General features: G+C 45.3%; 1 protein-coding gene across 1 annotated transcript in view; it reads left to right on the top strand.

Annotated features, from left to right (window-relative positions):
• The first annotated feature begins 676 nt into the window (after positions 1–676).
• nexmifb (neurite extension and migration factor b) overlaps positions 677–18,246 on the top strand; it is a 49,858-nt gene continuing 32,288 nt past the window's right edge. Inside the window, exon 1 of the mRNA XM_030111580.1 lies at positions 677–801. The gene's annotated coding sequence lies outside the window, so the exon portion shown is untranslated. The remainder of the gene's footprint in view (positions 802–18,246) is intronic.

Here is an 18,246-nt window from a genome sequence, read left to right as displayed (position 1 = left end):
AGAGAGAGACTAACCAAACACTGCTTCCAGTCCAGCAGCGCTGAGTTGGCCTATCATCCAGCACAGGCAAACATGAGTATCCTATTCATTATTCATGTCATTGCAGTTGCCCTGTTATGATACAGTCCTGTTTGGAGTGGGCCATACCTGATTTGCTCAGCGCGTCCGTCAAAGCAGTGCGTGGCCCTGCGTCGGCTGGCTGCGCGCGCTCATAGGTCGGACCGAGAAGAATCGGAAGGGGGGGTGAAGCAGGCAAAGTGCGCGCCTGCGAGAGACGAGACCGCGCGTCGCAAGGAGGGGGAGAGGTCCAGCTGCAAAAAAAAAAAAAAAAAAAAAAAAAAAACACTCCGTGACAATGGCAACATCAAGCGGCTCGTGAAGGTAGACGGCAGGCGAGGGGGCGCCGCGCGCATCGGGAGAGGAAGCAGCGTCGGCCCCTGGTCGTCCCGAGAAAAGCGGCGATATTAGGACATGCTGGCTGCTGCCCTGTAGCGCGTTTCCTGGAATACGAATTCTTCCGTAATTGAAAAATGGAGCGGCGGGGGAGAGGAGAGTCGCACTGTCTCCATCATTGAGAGGCGCGTCCACCTGCTATCACCGGAGGCCCGGGCTGCTGCTGCTGCTGCTGCTGCTGCTGGTGGCGGCAGGGAGGGTGGGCGGCTGGCTGGAGGGGGGAGACATGCAGGGGAAGGGTTTGCATTTCGGGGGAAAGACGCATCTCTGATACTGTCCAGAGCAGCTGAGAAGGATCCCATTGCGGCGGGGGGAGAAAGACGCAGTTCGGGCGCATACGCTCCGGAGGTAAGGCAGCGAAACGCTTATTATTATGCTGCTATTCCGCGTGCCGTGTGTGTCTGAGCAGGCTGCGAGCTCTATTAGGTATGCACATGACAGCTCGGTCCACACACATTTTCATCCCCGCTTTCACTTGATTGTGGTGTGATCGGACATTTTTTATTCAAAGGGAGAACACAGCATGCATGCGCTGTAGTAGCAGCCCTGCCTCCGTGGGACAGCTGTCTTAGCCTACATTCATTCGTCTGTGCTCCATCGATTACCCATTCAATGCGAAAAATACCCCCACTTACTTAAAGCCCGAGCTCTCACCTTTTCGCTTAGGGCTCCGAAAACCTGCAGAAATACAGATGCCACGTGTGGTCGTGCATGTAGAAAGGGCTGCACTGTGTGTATGTTTTGGAGACAAGCAGTGGCCTGTGGTCGTCATTTTGAATCAACGGTATGCATCCCGAGCTGCACTGCCCCAAAAAAATGCATAAAGGCGAATAATATATAGCTCAGCCTAATGAATCATTCATGAATGGGCTATTGAAACCTAATGGGATAACACATCATCTTACTGCTAGGCCCCTCCACTCTGATATAGCCAATAAATGATTCATTATAAGCACAAATTCTTAAAATTGGCCTCAACATTGCGATAAGCAGAGCACACACAGGTGCACCAAAGCGTGTGTGAATGCCTGCACTCCCGGGTCACTAGATCAGTAGCTTACTGTGTCTCTGCTTCCCTTTAAAGGATGCTTCCTGACAGATGTTTACTGGATGTCCCAGCCAGCCACACTGCCAGCCAGACAAGCCATTGTAAAAAATAATGAGCTGCAGCCCCTGATAACAGCCCCTGTGCCGGCTTTTGTGGAGGTGTAACTTTGTTTCAAATAAGATTTTAATTGGATTAAATTTTAACGAGCTTGAAATTCGCCTGCCTGATGTTTATAGGGGAGCTTTGTAAGATGTAATTTTCAAATGAGGACTCTGTAAATGTATTGTCAGTGTTAATAATCCCTGCAGAGCACACAGCTACTCGCCTGGCGTGACTTGGTTTTATTTACGTTTTAGTCCTTTGTAGCCCTGCTTTTGACTTTTCATTGTGCTCAGGCACTTGTTGGTGTATTTGTTTTTTTCAAAAAAATAATACAATGTGATGTTTAATTGGCGGAGTTCAGAGGGCAGCCATGCTCATCACTGCCCTCTCCTTCACTAATGCGAAGACAACAGTGGAAACCAGATGGAAGGCCATGCATTGATTGAGTCAAAGGGAGCCTATAAGAGGGCCAAATTGAGTTGACACGTTGATGTGGGTGTCATTATCATGTGTGACGGCACGGCGTGGCACGGGGCCCGGGGCTGCGTGACGTGTGTGCGGAGGGGAGAGGGCTTCCTTGCTCCGGCTGCCCCAGCCTTGTTTGGAGATCAGAGATGCGGAAACTATCACAGCAATCATATCAACCGTCTTTGTTCTGCGATGTGCCACCAAGCGTCCCATGGAGATTTGTCTTGACAACGTTTGCTATTCACATATCCCCCTGGTCAGTCTCATTGCTTTCACTGAAGTGCCATTTTCTGTTCAGTTTAAATTAGGTGAGAAATTGAACCCAATGACACATTTCAACACCGTGGCTCTGTTCCACAATTGCGAGGACGGCACTGGCAGGTTTTGTGAAAATGTGTTTAAAATGCTATCCGAGCGTTATGTTGCAGCAATAAAAACCAGCAGCTTGTGTACATAGCCGCTTATCTTTCCCTGTCCATGTGTGCTGTGTGGCGTCTACGCTGCTTCAGCCGTGGGCACATGTTATGGGCCTCTACTACCATGTCTCTCAAATGAGAGAGAGAGAGAGAGAGAGAGAGAGAGAGAAAGAGAGAGACTCAATTAAATGCAGTGAAATGATCCTAATCAGTCACCCTTTTTCCTACAAGTGGACTCGTTCGTCACATGTAAGGATAGTGCTCAAGATTAATAAGCTTTATGCACCACGGAGTCGACTTAAGGAAAGAGTCATTGTAGTGTTCTGCTGCAGAATCGCAAACATCCGTTTGGTTGAGTCTTTATTATTAAACTGTGCTGAAATGACTTGTGTTGTTGAATCTTCCGACAAGTGTCAGAGAACAGGTGAGAATAACGCCGCATTAGGCAGCCTCTGTCTCTTATGTTAAGCCCCGCTGTGCACGGTTTTTCTTATTGTTGAGCGCACGGCGGCACCTTGCCTCGGTCTCGGTCTCTGCAGAAGCACGCTGAGCCCGTCCGGAGCGAGTGCACGTCTGAGCACGCTGCGTTTTGTGTCGGGCCACTGTACGCCGAGGCCCGCTGTATCGACCTCAGCCTCGCATTTGGGCTGCGACACGCTGGCTGCGGCCCAGCAGAGGCAGCCTTTCTCTGTTCCGCCGCCGCCGCCGCTGAGTTCTGTAATTAAAGGCAGAGGTAAGTCCAGGGGAGAAGGCTGGGCTCTGATTGCTTTTCATGGCTGCGAGGAGAGAGAGCTGCAGCGTGTCCTGAGGGACTGAGGCGCTGCTGAGCTCTTTGCCGCTTGCTCTGCCCCCCAGACGGTAACTGTTCCAGGAAGACACGCACAGCTCCACTCACATGCTGCTGGCGTGATCGTGTGCACACACATAAACATACACTGATGTATTCCATTACACACACACACACAGACAAAAACACACAGTGGCTGAGCAAGGCAAAAATTACATCTGTAGCTGAAAGGCAGACTCTGCTAATCTACTCTCCAGAACGCCCCGTTTCAGAGAATATGTGTCAGTATGAAGCGTGAGGCACAACTGCTACGGCGCAGCCTCGTAATGAATTAAAAACAACGCAATCAGAAAGACATTAGGGAGCTCGCTCTCGATTGGCTGCTCCTCGGCACTGACAGAGCAGTTGAGGTGTGATTGGGTCGAGTTTCGACGTGAGCGGCGGCTGCTCGCGGCTGCGACTCTCCCTCCTCGCTCACTCTCAGAGCAGCAGCCCCACCAACAAGGACTACTCTCTGCACTTTGGGGGCCGGGCCAACGCCGGCTCGCTCGCTCGCTCACTCGCTCGCTCGTATGCGGGATCTGGGTGGGCACATAGCCTTTCCTAAAAAGATGAGCAAAGCCGTCTTCGGGCTCTGCTCGGCTCTTGCGGTGGATTCATTCATGACAGCTGGCTGGATAATGTACACTGAGGGTTTGAACCATCTCCTGCTTCACAAGTCCTATCAGACAGATTCCCGTGAAATAGAGCAGTGCTTTGAGAGTGACTTTGAAAGAGAGAGAGAGAGAGAGAGAGGGAAACATTTAGATGCTGTTTGAATGCCAAGTCCAGCCAGGTTTTTGCAACGTGTTCATGAATTAGTTGTGCCAGGATAATTAAAGTAATGCATCAGGATTTCACCCATTAACAAATAAAAGTCCAATTAAACTGGGGTCTATTAAACCACTTTCCGCATTTCCTACTTGATCTCAATATGTAGGCTGGTGGCCATTGGGACCAGGAGCATGCGGGCTTGACGTTCCTAGCTCATTTCCTGCTTCCACATCAGACCCCCCCCCTTATATTGCAGATGGATAGATAATGTGAAATTTCCCCAGTTCGGCTGGCGCTCTCCCGGGCCCCCTTGTACTCCAACTCGTGGGATTCTTGAAACGGATACTGAGATGTGATGCTGGGAAAATTTTGAGAAGGAGCTCCAAGAGGTGGAGGTTTAATGCAGTGGACACAGGTGCGCTGACGTGAATGGTGTGAAAGCGGCATATTCACGACATGACTCGGGAGGGAGGACGCTATATGACAGGGCTGGATTTTAATTGGTTTCACACAGCGTGCTCCTATGTATTGTTCCCTTTGTAATGGCACACACAGTGGCAATAACAGCTCTGGTTTTTGTTATATAATAACACTAATAGATTCCCCTTGTCTGCAATGCCCCTCGTCTAATTTGAGCATGTTTCTTTTTTCTTCTTTTCAAGATTTCTTGTTTGTAGCAATGGGAGCTCCATATTGGAGCGACACCGGACATGTCATGGTCCCGAATGCTGATATAATAAGCCACCTTCATTAGCCTCATGTTTGATTTGGTGGAAGGGAAAAAAAGGGGGGGGGGGGAGGTGGGTGAGAGCGCAAGATGAAATAAAGGGGTTGATGAAGAGAAAGGGAGCAAAACATTGGGTAGGAAGCACTGAGAGAGGAGGAAGCAGAGGAGCTGCATGGGAGAGGGGGATGGACATGGTGGGAAGATCAGAGGAAGGGCCGGACAGACCGAGGGAGAGGGGGGACAGAAGAAAGGGAGAGACGTAGTTACTGTCGGTGGTGGGGGTTCGGGGTCCGTCTTTCCACTACAGCCAGTTGGAACAAACAAACGGCCATGAGACAGACAGTGTTGTTTCTAATGGGAGAGAAGCTCGCTGTGCCCTGGATGTTTCCCTGCACCTTTCATTTTCTAAATGCTGTTTTGTCTGTTCACCACTTAACAAGCCACCAGTGCCTCAGAAAGAAACCACGCTTTATTTGCTGCTGTACATAATTACCAGCCATTCAAGACAGGCTTGTTTGCTACTCTAAACGATGTTGTGAATTTATGTACAAATAAGAGACAGACTATATTTTGCCGTAAATCTTCTTTCACTCCACACAAGACGAAATGCTGAAAATTTGTGGCGTCGCGTCGCGTTTTGTCCCGAGACCCGGTTGTAATTCGTTTCACATGTGATTGCGCCGCGGCTGGTGGCTGCTGCGTCACTCCTGCCCTAATCAAACATTCCTCCTAATTGAATTGAGAGGCTATTTTATCACAAGTTGTGATTGATGCAGGGAGCGAAAATGACAAAAGCCTGTTGAGCAGATGCAATAGTCCTGCTGTCTGATACTGTCAGCTGACAAATAGTCCTTTACTTTTCATTTACCATAGCATGCCAGAGGCAAAACATAATACATGCACAACACATCTGAGCAGAAGTCAAATGAGAAATGCTTTTGAATATCTTAACACAGAGAATGTGAATTGAATTGCATACATGAATTTCAAGTTGGATCTGACCCTGATCTGTTGGATGATCTTGCTGATGATACAACAGCATGACTGCTATTCTACTACGAGTAATAATTATAATCATTCACAGCTAGTGGTCCTTGTCACGGGAGTGGGGCACAATGGAAATAATAATTAGGCCTTCTCATTTCACATGCATTGCAGGAGAGTGTATCAAGTGTGTACTGTGGATCTCTGACTTCTAGGATGCACAGCTGTGTGTATGCCTGCTTGTTTCGCTATGTGTTTTCAATCTGGCCGGCGTCGGTGGGATTTTCTGCTGGCTCTGTGCTTTTCTGCAGCTTTGTGCCTCTTGTTATTTCTCACTCGCGGTCTACCCCTCGCGCACACACACACACACACACACACATGCATACGCAGTGTGTTTTACATTATGACAGTGACCCAGTGTTTGCTGTCATAAACACGTAGCTAATTGTAGCATAAAGGGACTTGAAGGGCCAGGATGTTGACTTCCCATTTATTCCGGGCTCACCCCTGACAGCAGCGTTCGGCGACGCGCTGAAGCTCTGTCACGCACAAATAGACATTTTTCAACACACCGTCTCTGGGAGCTCCTCTAACCCATTTCCCCAAGTCATCATTCAGCGACACTGTCAGAATACGGCCCACATATATCACAGTGGAGCCAGTAAAGCGCTCTTCAGAAGGAGTCAAATATGCACCTCACTGTAACCGCTGCTGATAACAGAGCTAATTCATCATTTAGTCACACAAAGCCTCAGAGACTGTTTGTAATATTTTGTCTACTGATGGAATTTGGGATTTCTGTTTTTTTCACAGAATGACTTGCAGGCTTTCCGTGGGGCACCGGAGTCGGTGATTACTTTAGTTTTTAAGTAAAATGCCACATTTGCTTCCCGTTTCATGCATGCGGTGTTTCATTTTGCGAGACGCTTTCGTTTCAACACGACGTATGGTTTGAAGAGAGAAGAAAAATGACAGCGATGCTCACACTGTCATTACACTGCGGGTATCGTATTAGTGCACCGTGAGCAAATGAAGCGTTTTTGCTCTCTTGTCCATTCCAGTAAGCATCAGAAATGGTGAGATAGTTGGCACAGAAGGACCAGTCTGAAGAACGCTCACGTCATTTTTCCCAATTTGGCTAATTTTCTACTGCAGTGTTTAATTGAAGTGTTTGGTTGATTTGTGGTAGGACTCGGGCTGAGGTAATTAGTCAGTTAGTTTATTTTTTAACAGAAATCTACTACTTTTCAAATCACTGAGTTGTTTTTCAAGTAGAAATAGAATAATATTCTACATTTAGCATCTAAGATCTGCTTTCTTTTCTTTTCTTTTTGCTTTTGTTATATCATATGTTTTATAAACTTGGCTCGGCAGTTGGATCGAATGTGATATAATGAAAATAGTACTTGGTTGCTGCCAAGTTAGGACAAAATTAAACCCTGAATTTTGAAAGCTGATTAAAGTGTTTAAAGAAAAATACTTCAAAAATAGTACTAAATTATCAAATTTTGGAAACTGTATTAAGTTACTAACAAATAGAACTTCACAGAAGGATATGTACTAACTCTCACTGAGAAATTACATGTAAAAGCTGATTTTTTTAATTGATATCTGCTTTAGGTATAAGACACAACTACTAATTAAAGCTTAATAATGCTATAAAGTACATATTCTCCCCATCTGTGGTGTTCACTTTCATTACTTCTAGTGGGAGCTCCTTTCTGTTGCTTCCATCACTGCTCTTGTTCTGTCACAGAAGACTAAATACTTTCTGAGCATCTGAAGAGCAGGAATTTCCCTTTTATATTCAAATTATGTATACAACCTGCTCCTTTGAGATCTGTCTCCAAGGTGTTTGTGTGTGTGTGTGTATGTGTGTGTGTGCGTGTCCGTGAATGCATGCGCAACAGTGACTTTTCTTTTGCCTTTTTGTGTGCACTATTTAGGATTTGCTTATGGTTTATTTATGCAGGTAATTCCGTTGAGAGAAACTCTTTGTCCGGGGAGAGCTGGTGTACAGTCTGCATGCATACTTTATAGCCATATGATCTAATAGGTTTAAAACCTGCTATCAAAGATGTATGCTGCTGCAGTGTTTTGGCTCAAGTGATGAGGCCTCTGGAGAGGCTCTGCATCTCTGTGGATAGTGCCCAGCTTGTGTACATCGTGTGTGTGTGTCTGTGTGTGTGTGTGTGTGTGTATACATGTGCATATGAATTATCTGTCTCGGGGGCAGCGGGTTTGTTCGGAAGCCCTCTGCACTGACTGTTAATCCCACTGTACCATGAGTCTACCTGGACTTAGTGACCCGACAGAAAATTAGCAATAACAAACACTGCAGTGCGCCGTCTGCATCTCTCTGTTGTGCTCTTACAAATCTGCCCACAACTATTGAGACTTCCACAGTGAATGCAGCGACAGTCTGCCAAGCGTTTGGAAATATGAATGTGTGCATGTACGCATGTGCACATGCTGGTTTGGCCCTCTGAGCTGTCTACGTGGGCAATGCAAGTTGGTTTTTGTGTGTGCATGAGTCGGTTCACGAGTTTTAATTTCTCTTTTTTCTATTGACTTTTTAATCATACACTTTACAGCAAACACAGTTATTTGGATAACACCGAGTTGAGTGCCTACAAGGAACAAACACACAGAGGACAAAGGGCCCATTGTGAGGAGAAAAGCAAGACATTTTTGTAACAATTTACACTTTGACTCCGCCTCTGGGGGCTTTACAAAATGTTAATTTAAATTCCCATTATAAAATGTATTTAAGTGAGACTAAGGATTAATTCCATTATTCTTGGAGGCAGCTGGGGCTTGCGTATCCGCCGAGACAGTTTTCTGCTCCCTCCTGAGACCTGTGGGTTTTCCCATCACTTTTAAAATCAATTACCTTTCTACCTCCCTCGCCTCTCCAACTCGCTCTAAGTACTCTTGTCATATTCTTCATTAGAAAATCCACCACTTCACCTATAGCACAGTATGAACTCCTGAACACGGACTGTGTTTGTTTTAAAGTGTTCATGACATATTTGAGTGCCCTCCTTTCTGATTTATTAATATGTCGTACGCTATGGCGTATAGGTGTGGGTCCACTAAAGCTTTTTTTTTTTTTTTTTTTTTTTTTTTCAGCGCATGTATACAATGTCGCTGCCGTGGATATAAATAGGACAACAATCTGTGGTTGGGTAAGACCTGTTAGTCCTACGTGACACTAAAGCCACAACAAAGGCAGTGCTGTACCGCTGCCGAGGAGTGTCTGACGCCCTTGGGAGAGATCATGTTATTCTCCCTCGTGCGCCATCTCACAAACATCTCACTGCACTAACTGAGGGGAACAGGCATGGATGGGCTTGACGGCTGCTTCCTATTTTAGTCATCGGCAGGTAGGCGGATGAGTTGAACTGTGGAGGATCTCTGTGCAGCGAAGTCTTCGTCTAATTAGTTTGTCTAATTATGTCTTTGTGCTGGAAATTTCTCAAATTAGTGGTATCGTGCAGAATGTGAGCATGCTCATTATGGTTGTCATGAGAATTGTTGCGGCAGTTGGAAAAGAGAAGAGGGAGAGAGAAAAAAAAAAAAAGCGAGAGGGAGCAAAGGAGTGTCACCGGACCCAAAAGCTTTCCTGTGGTCTCAGCTCTTCATCAAATACAAATATGTGTGCAATGGGAGGCGCTGCGCCGCTCTTTGTCCCGGGAATTCACAGGGAAAATGTTACTTTTGCTCGGGAAACGCTCCCCTCTGCTTCTCGCTCCCCCTCCCGCCCTCCCTCCCGCCCTCCCTCCCCGCCTCCCCGCCTGCCTGCAGAGGGGCTGCACCTATTTGTGGCAGACCACAAAAAGGTCCTCTTTGATTTTCCTTCCTTGTGTGTCAGCTGTAAGAGTGTCACAGTGTCAGGGATATAAGCGTCTCACATGGAGACACTTTTTGATTTTCCCTCCCTGCGAGGCACCACAGCACCGCTGATGAAGACCCCCTCTTGTCCACTGCCCCCCCCCCCCCCCCCTCCCCCCTCCCCCTCCCTCCACCACCACCCTCACCCTCAACTCAGAGCTGGTTCTCCTGGTGACCAAGTGAGGACAAGCGTCCCGGATCACCTGCCAGCAAACAAGCCATTTCCCTCCCCGCTCTCTCCGTGACTTCCCTCCTCTCTCCCTCTCTCTCTCTCCCTCCTCTTCCTACTGTCCCTCTTTCTCGCTCTCTTTCTCCCTCTCACTCCATCGCTCCCTCCCTCTCCTCCCCCCCCCACTCCTGGACCTACAGTAATTGGTATTCCGAGTGGCAGCTGGGATCCATACAAACATAGCAGACAGAGGGAGCAAGCGAGCGAGGCTGAGTGTGTGTTGCGCCGGTGAGTGAGAGAAAGACATGGAGGCAGAGAGAAAGAGAAAGCCAGCAAGTCAATACGCTGGTTCATTAGAGCACTGAGTCACAGTGGCCGCTGCCTCGTTTGTTTGTGTTTGTCCAATACTCTGTCTTAAGCAGAGCCCACCGCCTCTATCGGCTCACACTGGCAAACCTGACAGCAACACACCCCAGGCTGCCTGGATGCCTGTGATACGGGCTTTTCTGTGCCTGTGAGTATTTGGACATACCAGCTTATGAAATAATTACCAAATCAATAGCTTCAAATTAAGCAAAGCGTGGCCGTTCCTCATTGTTCTCGCCAGCCGCGTCCAAGTTCACGGCCAGTGTGCGGAGTTCGGCGTGGCCCGCCCTGCCACCGAGTTTTGTTTTCCGTGACTGATTATGTGTCAGCAATACACAATATTTTTTTTGACCAGATTATCTGGTGTTGATGAGACACGCAGCGGCAAAAAATAGCGGGTCTGATTACGGCAGCAGATGTAAAGAAGACAGGCCAGCGCTCTGAAATAGAATTTAGAGACGGGAAAAGAAGAGAGTGGCTCCATTAGAAAACAAAGATAGGATTCTGCGGTTATTGAAAATATGAAAGTGGATGTTCCGAAAAACAAGAGAGAGGAGTGTTCTCTGGTCAAGGCGGGCTGAGAGCAGACCACTTGTCGAGATATTGAAAGAGAGAGAGCCAGGGATAGAGCGAGAGTGGAAGAGAGAGATGGTCGGGTTAAGAGAAAGGGCCAAAATGACCTGTTCCTTTCTACAAGGCCTGTTTATTTTAGAGGAAATAGTAATATGTCGGTGGCTTTATGGTTGTCTGGCCGGGGCCGCTGGCTCCCTGGGCCCTCTTGGTGCACAGTGACCTCTCATTACCACTGCTTGAGGGAGCGTGAAACAGAGGAGATCACTCCAAAGGGCAGCTGTGTAGATGCGCCTAACCTTTTAAACCATCGGAATACGTCAACCATACAAATAACTCATTAACCTTATCCATTTAAATGAAAAGCTCCTACTTTTACCCTGCTCCCTCCCTCTCTTCCAGTATTAGATTTGTTTAATTGGCCATTGCCCATGATAAAAACGGCAAGTCCCTTCGCAATGCGGTGTGGTCAAGGAAGCCACGCAGCAAGTCGATGGGGATTTGCCCCTCTTTGTCCCGGTGCTTAATGAAGCTGGTTTTAGGTTTGGGAGAGAAGAAAAAAATAAGGGGGTGGAGCGGCGGAGGTCATAATACGTTAGCATACATGTGGATGTTGTTTAGGAAGTGGCCAGCAGCACAGGAGGCTCATTGATTGGAGAAGCTCAATAGCTTGGGCCTTTTAATCACCTTGCTCAGAGGCTGCATTGTCCCACAGGCCCGGAGAATAAGCGCCACTAATACCCCCGTGCATATGCACACAGCCACTGGCTCCCAGCCCCACACACACTCACACAGTCGCTAATCAATAGGCCCGATTACCAGCGGGGAAGCAGACCCACCTTTGTTCTCATTTGTTTGCGGAAAATCCAGTCCTCTTTCCCAAACATCTTGCCAACTTTTGCTTCCATTGAGACAAAATATGGATGCGTTTTAAAACCGCATCAGTGGCGTTTCTCCTGCTTCCGCAGAGAGATTTCAAGCTGCTGCACCTACAGTGGGATCTGAGAGCATCGAGCGACGAACGCTTCTTCTCTGAGTTTAGAATAATGTGCCGTTCTGACCCAGTTGTAAAGAAAACATTTAGACTTACACATCAGGCTTCTAAAAATGGCATTTCTCTCACTCTGTGTTTTTGCACTCTATCTCCGTCGCTGCCTTTCTTTCTTTCTCTCCCTCCCTCAATCTGCCTCTCTGCCTCCTTGGCTGTCATATCTCTTTATACTGTTTAGAAATGCTGTACATTGTGTTACAGGGTTGTGACTGATAGCCTGCCAATTTCAGCTGTGGCACATCAGAGAGGCTAACCCCCCCCCCCTCCCCCCCGCCATCCTCAGCCCCCCTCTGAACACAGGGAGACACACATTAGAGCCGTGACAGCGTGCTCACTGATTCCATACTGCCCGATTAAGTGTTTCACGAGAAAGAAAGGTATTTATTTATTATTGAGAGAGACCACGGAGGCCAGAACTGCAGCAGAGATAGCGCCTCGATGCAGAAAAACGCAGAGACTGCCTCCTGCAGCCCCACAAGCAGTAGGCAAGAATTATTGTTCCTTCTAATCAGAGATTCTGAGGCCATTTATATTTCCATCTGCACAGCCTATCAATAAGCCTCTAAGCCTGGTTTCAAAAACTAATAACATCAATGACTTTAAAAGGGAAAACAAATATCAAAGAAAGGCGGTGTATTAGCAGGCGGGGATGGCGGGTGAATATTGAGATTTGAGTTTGTGGACGGTCTGAAGGGCAGAGGAGTGTTGTTGTTCTGTCCCCTGTCCTCCTATTATTACCCCCCCAAACACACATAAACGCATTGTACACACTTCTTGTCTGACTGACACTCCTCTCTGTATTTTCCTGCCTTGGCTCACTGGCTTTTTTCCCCGTGCTCTCTCTCTCTCTCTCTCTCTCTCTCTCTCTCTCTCTCTCTCTCTCTCTCTCTCTCTCTCTCTCTCTCTCTCTCTGTCTGTGTATCTCATTTCTTCTCCTTCTGTCCTCTGCTACCCCCCTCCTCCCACCCAGCCTGCCCCTGTCCTTTGGTTTTGAAGCCAACTAAAGGAGTCGCCTTCTGAAGCAACGGGAAAATAATTTGTGGCTGCGAGAACAAAGGGAAATCTTTACTGTGAGAATAATGGAATGGATTTTGTGATGTGGATGAAAACCGTCTTCATTTTAGACTCTCATTTTGAGAAACAAACCACTGATAAAAGATTGTGATTTATGGGGGGGGGGGGGGGGGGGGGGGGGGGGATAATAATGGTGTAATATCTGATGGATGAGACGTAACCTCCTCTCGGGATCACGATTATTAGATTTAAAGTTGTGGTGAAAGGAAGGTATATAACAGCGAGAAGTCCCAACTCTCCATAGTCGTGTTTGCGTTGACTTCAGTCATGAGAAGTTTGGATTTGAATCCCAGCTACTTCAATTTCAAAAGCGCCATGTGCGATCCATTATGGTAACATATTGACGGGAAATTCCACAAAGCCCTCGAGAGACCTCCAGGCTCACTTATTGAGCCGTTATCAATGATCTGCTTTTGTCTTTGCCTGAGAGACCGCGGCCGTACGAGCGGGACATTTATTCTGCTGAAAATAAGGAGTTGGGAAGCGAAAGATGGAGTGCGTTAGTCCGACGGAGGCCTCCTCAGCTGATATATCATGTCTGGAACCATGTAAATTTCTCAGCTGTGTTCAGTAAAAAAAGTATTTTTTTTTCACTTTTACTCGATCAAATCAAATAATTTACAGCCTCTCCTACAGGCAGCGTGCTGTTGTTTTTAATGGGATATTCATTCTGAGAAATAAATTAAAGAAACTTAATAAACCCAACTCCAGCTCTTAATGAAAGGAAGACAGTTAACAATAGAACTTGCTTAGTTATTGTAAGAAAAAAATATGCCTCCATTACTTCAATGAATAAATTAGTCTGTGACCCTTTTGTCTTTTCGATTCTCAAAGTAGCCCAAAAGTGTGTTATTAAATCATCAAAAATGTTTGAAAAAAAATAGGAATTGCAATTATTTCCAGACAAAGTGAAGCAGTGGGCTTAAGTAGTGCTGCAGCATTTAATGACCATTTTCACTTTATTGCTAGCTGGCACGATGGGAGGTGCTGAAAATCTACTGGACTTTTCACTGAGGACTGAAAACGTTTCTTCACTTAGAGAAAACTGATTAATGAGTGAACGGTGAACCAATATTATGAAAGCCGTTCGTCTGCTCTTTGCTTTTTCCATGTCACAGACAAATAACTCAAATGGGTCTTGGATATTTGAGGGATTTTTTTTTTCCTGCAATATTGACATTTTTGTGCTAAATCTGTGGCGTGGTGTTTGAGTTATTCTGGATGCTGCAGACAGTTGGTCATTTTTTTCACATGCATGCATTTTGTAAATGCTGCAGACATTATGTTTATTAAAAAAAAAGACAAATATATTAAGCAGATAAATGTATTAATTGACTTTTGGTCTCTAGGTGCAGAAAAATAGCTCAGGGACAGACTTTTAATATTGTTATAATCATTAACAAATAACCAGTTTCCACGTCCTGCAGACATAGAACATTAATAGCCTCACTTTGCTGCTGCGCTGCAGTTTGAAGTGGGACAAAAACACTTCTCCAATTCTTAATAAATCAGCAACGAAGGCTTTCTTTAGAGGAATGTTTCCATGAACAGTTATAAGTTTAATATTCATATTTCTTTTAGCGCTTTGTGATTGATGTCTGATGTTGGTGAGTATTGAACAGTTTAAACAGTTATTGTTGGTAGTAGCTTAAAATGCCAGCGGAGCATAGCAAATTGTTGTAATTCTTACGATTAAATCACCACAAGTAACTTCATTTTGGGTTTACATGAAGAATAAAAATTGCAAGAAGAGAGGCATCCCAGACAGAACATGCAAATACCTCATTTGAATGTCCTCTTTTCCACAATTCTGTGTAAAAGAGAACATTTGGCCCTTATATTTAAAGTGATATGTCCATAAACCAGCTCAGTTTTGCCAGTAGATGTTTGGAGAATGACTGAAGTGTTGATGAAGTGTCACTTGTGTCTCAACAGGTGTCAGCCCATCATATACATGCTACTCTTGTCGAGGGTCAAACCTGCTGTCTCCTGTTAGTTTCACTCCCTCTGCTCTCAGACAGTTGTAGTTTTGATCTTTTTGTCAGACTCTTTCTTGAAAAGGAGATTTTAACAATGATTCAGACATCTTTGTTAATCATGTTGTGGCATCTTTATCAAGTTAGGCAGTTTGTCCAAAGAGTGTTTCATTAAAAATTGGCAAAATATAATAGCAGTAATTATTCATCTGTGACATTATCTTTTTAGTTAGAGAACAAAATATTATTGGCTCTTCACAGTGACCAGTGATTCTGTTTTTTTGAAAACAGAATTTGCGGGTCCAGACAGCGAGTGAACGTGCTGAAGTGAATAATGGCGATAGCCAAACCAACATGACCCCCACAGATAGGCTGCGTTTATTTAATGTGATGAAACAGTAAAGCTCTGAACGCATGCTAATCAGAACAATATCACGGTGATTGGAACGGCCAACTTCAGGCCGCGGAGAGGCGGGAGGGAGGCAGTCAGCCGTCCGTCGCTCCTGCAGCCACCTTCCCCCTCAGAGCGGGCCGTGGCTGACGGAGGCAGCAGGGGAACGACCTCGGCTTCCTCTCCAGCCACAGCGTTAGTCATCCTCACTTCTCAGCCGTCAGCACTGTCGGCGGGGGAAGCCTTAATGTGAACTCCTGCATTTCTTTGTCACCAGTAATTAGACTTGACTGCACAGTGATATGTTTTTTTTTTTTGTTTTTTTTTTTAATGCTTTGATTCCATCAGAAACTGGAATCGGCTTTAAAATACAAACTCTTATTTGTTGTATTCGGCGCTGACGGCGCGCCAGTCACTGTTAAAGCTTTGACAATTACATCGAGCCTGGAAAATATCTTCAGAGCAATTAATACGTGGTATTGAATCCATTATCGAGACAGCGGCAGTGCGTCTTCGCTTTGGTTTAAATATCCATTGTGGTGCTGAGTGGAAACTAAGTGAAGGGAGTTTGGTCGTGGTGCAGTCTGTCACTGTGTGAGTGTCTCACATCTCAGGCACATTCTGGCCCACAACACTGCGGCACTTAAACACTCATTGTAGATATCAGCTGCTTATTTTACATCTGTTACTCATAAATCTCTTTATACCACTATGTTTCTTTGCCATCTATGCATCCATCCTCCTGTCTCGTTGGTCAAAGGGTAAAAAGTAGATTACAGCCTGGATAGAGAGGAACATAACCGTCTGGGAAAGGGTTTTCTCTCTTATTCTGATCAATATTATCCAGTAAAAACACACATTTCACTGCGACAACAGCTTTGACTAATGCTGAAGTTAATGCTGCAACCACTAAAAAGAGACACTCAGTATGAGGCTTTCTTCTACTTGGTGTTGTTGAGATCCAGATTACATTTGGCTTAATCTCTATAAGCACACACTTGGAAATAAATATGTTTAAATCAGCAAAAACTAATGGAAAGCTGAGTCATCTTTAAGGCGCTGAGATTTTACAGCTATTTTACAGAATATTGATCTGCATGCAACCAAAGCTCGCTCGAACGTGGCTGATTGCTTGGACTACAAGCAGACTGTGTGTGATGCTAAAATCTTGTTAGTGAATCCTTCAAATCCTGCTGTGCTGCTGCTGTGATTCTCACCACCCAGTTTCTGATTGGCTTAACTTGATCTTGGCACCCGAACAGAAACAGTCATCTCTCCTCGTGGAAGTGAACCAGCCAATGGAAGCCAACAGCACCACAGTGGAGAGCTTTATGGGATCACCATGGTAGTGTTTCTGAATTATTGTCTTTATTTTCCTAGATTCTGCTTTAGTATATGCTTCATCAGGACCGACTGTGGCTCAGTTGCTCGAGCAGGTTCAAATCCCAAGATGGGATGTTCGAGCCTTCATCTCACCGTGTCAAAGTGGAAAATATTTAACCTGAAAATGCTCAAATGGTGTCTGAATGGATGGGTGAATGACACATCATGTGAAACCGTGTTGACGGTGCTTAACAAGTACAAATGCATGATGTTTTGAATTCCATTTGTTAGTGTGGTGTATGCATTCATTAAACAGACAGAACCATTAAGTAAACAACAGAGGAGGCAAGTGAAATTTACTTAAACAGAGTTCACATCTGTTTAAGTAAATTTAAGTAAATTAAGTATTTATCTTTGTTTTCTTTTTGAGTATCTTTGATCACAAACCTTCTGCTCCTTGCATTCTTAAGATTTGGCATGTGACTTTATTTGGCCTGTTTATCTGATGACTCAGGTACAGTGAAACCATCACAGCAGCGGACGGTAACATTTATCCAGACTGAATGTACCAATGTTGTTGACTTTGGGAGACAGCGTTGGCTGAGTTACTTTTTTTGTTTCAAAAACCAAATTCTTCTAACCGAAAGTTATTTTTAGTAGAATTCATATCGATTTATGTAAAAAACAACAACAACACATTTTTCACTAAGATAATTTTATTTTGTGTTAAAACTATGAAGTTAAGTTAAAACCTGATCTGACTCATTATTAAAGATTAAGGTTCTGTGTGTGTTTGTGTGTGTGTGTATACACGTGCACACATACTGTACATGTACATGTGCTTACACTCCACCCATCAACAACAGGTACACATGTGTCAACAGCGTTTTTGACATACAAACTGTTTCCTGAACACTCATTAAAGTTAACTTTCAAACCCAGAGGGAGAAGATCCCATTAATCATCAGAGAAGCTATTTGATTTTTATCAACCTCAGTCTTCTTGTGCCAAAGTCTGACCGGAGAACTGGCACATCATGAAGCAGAATCATTTCTCAGTCGTGACTTTTGAACATTTCTGGAAGGAACACACAAGCGATGTTGTCCTGCTGTGATCGGGGTGCTGGATGTGTTTTGTGTCGGGAGCAGGGACAGACTGTCTATTTGGACATTTGTTTTTCAGCCTGCTGCTCCGGCTCCTACCTCTCATAAACAATGTTTATGAGAAACATCTGAAAAATGCACTGTCATTGAAAATGGCCGCTGTCCTCTTGAGGCGCGGATGAGATTGTTTCCACTGGGCGACAGTGTTGTGGGGAAATGAGGGGAACACTGGAAAACAGCAAATGTTTGGACCGTCTAATTATGAATGAAAACAGGTTGCATTTATTTGTAAAACTTCTTAAGCCACGTTTTATTCACAGCATCACACGAACAGCATTTTGTATCAGTTAATGATAAATATTAGGCAGAATTGCATTTATTAGTAGAGATAAAAAGTTGAGGCAGACCAGTGACTTGTTTGTTAGCATCTGTTCAGGAAGTCAGCTGACGGAGGTTTGGAAGATGAACGCTGCTCTCGTCTGATTCAGGAGTTTGGCTGCTCAACATTCCTGGGCTGTCATTGCTATTTTT

This window comes from Salarias fasciatus, chromosome 2 (genome assembly GCF_902148845.1).
Source record: "Salarias fasciatus chromosome 2, fSalaFa1.1, whole genome shotgun sequence".
In the NCBI taxonomy this organism is placed as follows: Eukaryota; Metazoa; Chordata; class Actinopteri; order Blenniiformes; family Blenniidae; genus Salarias; species Salarias fasciatus.
This window is presented reverse-complemented; position numbering and strand designations above follow the sequence as displayed.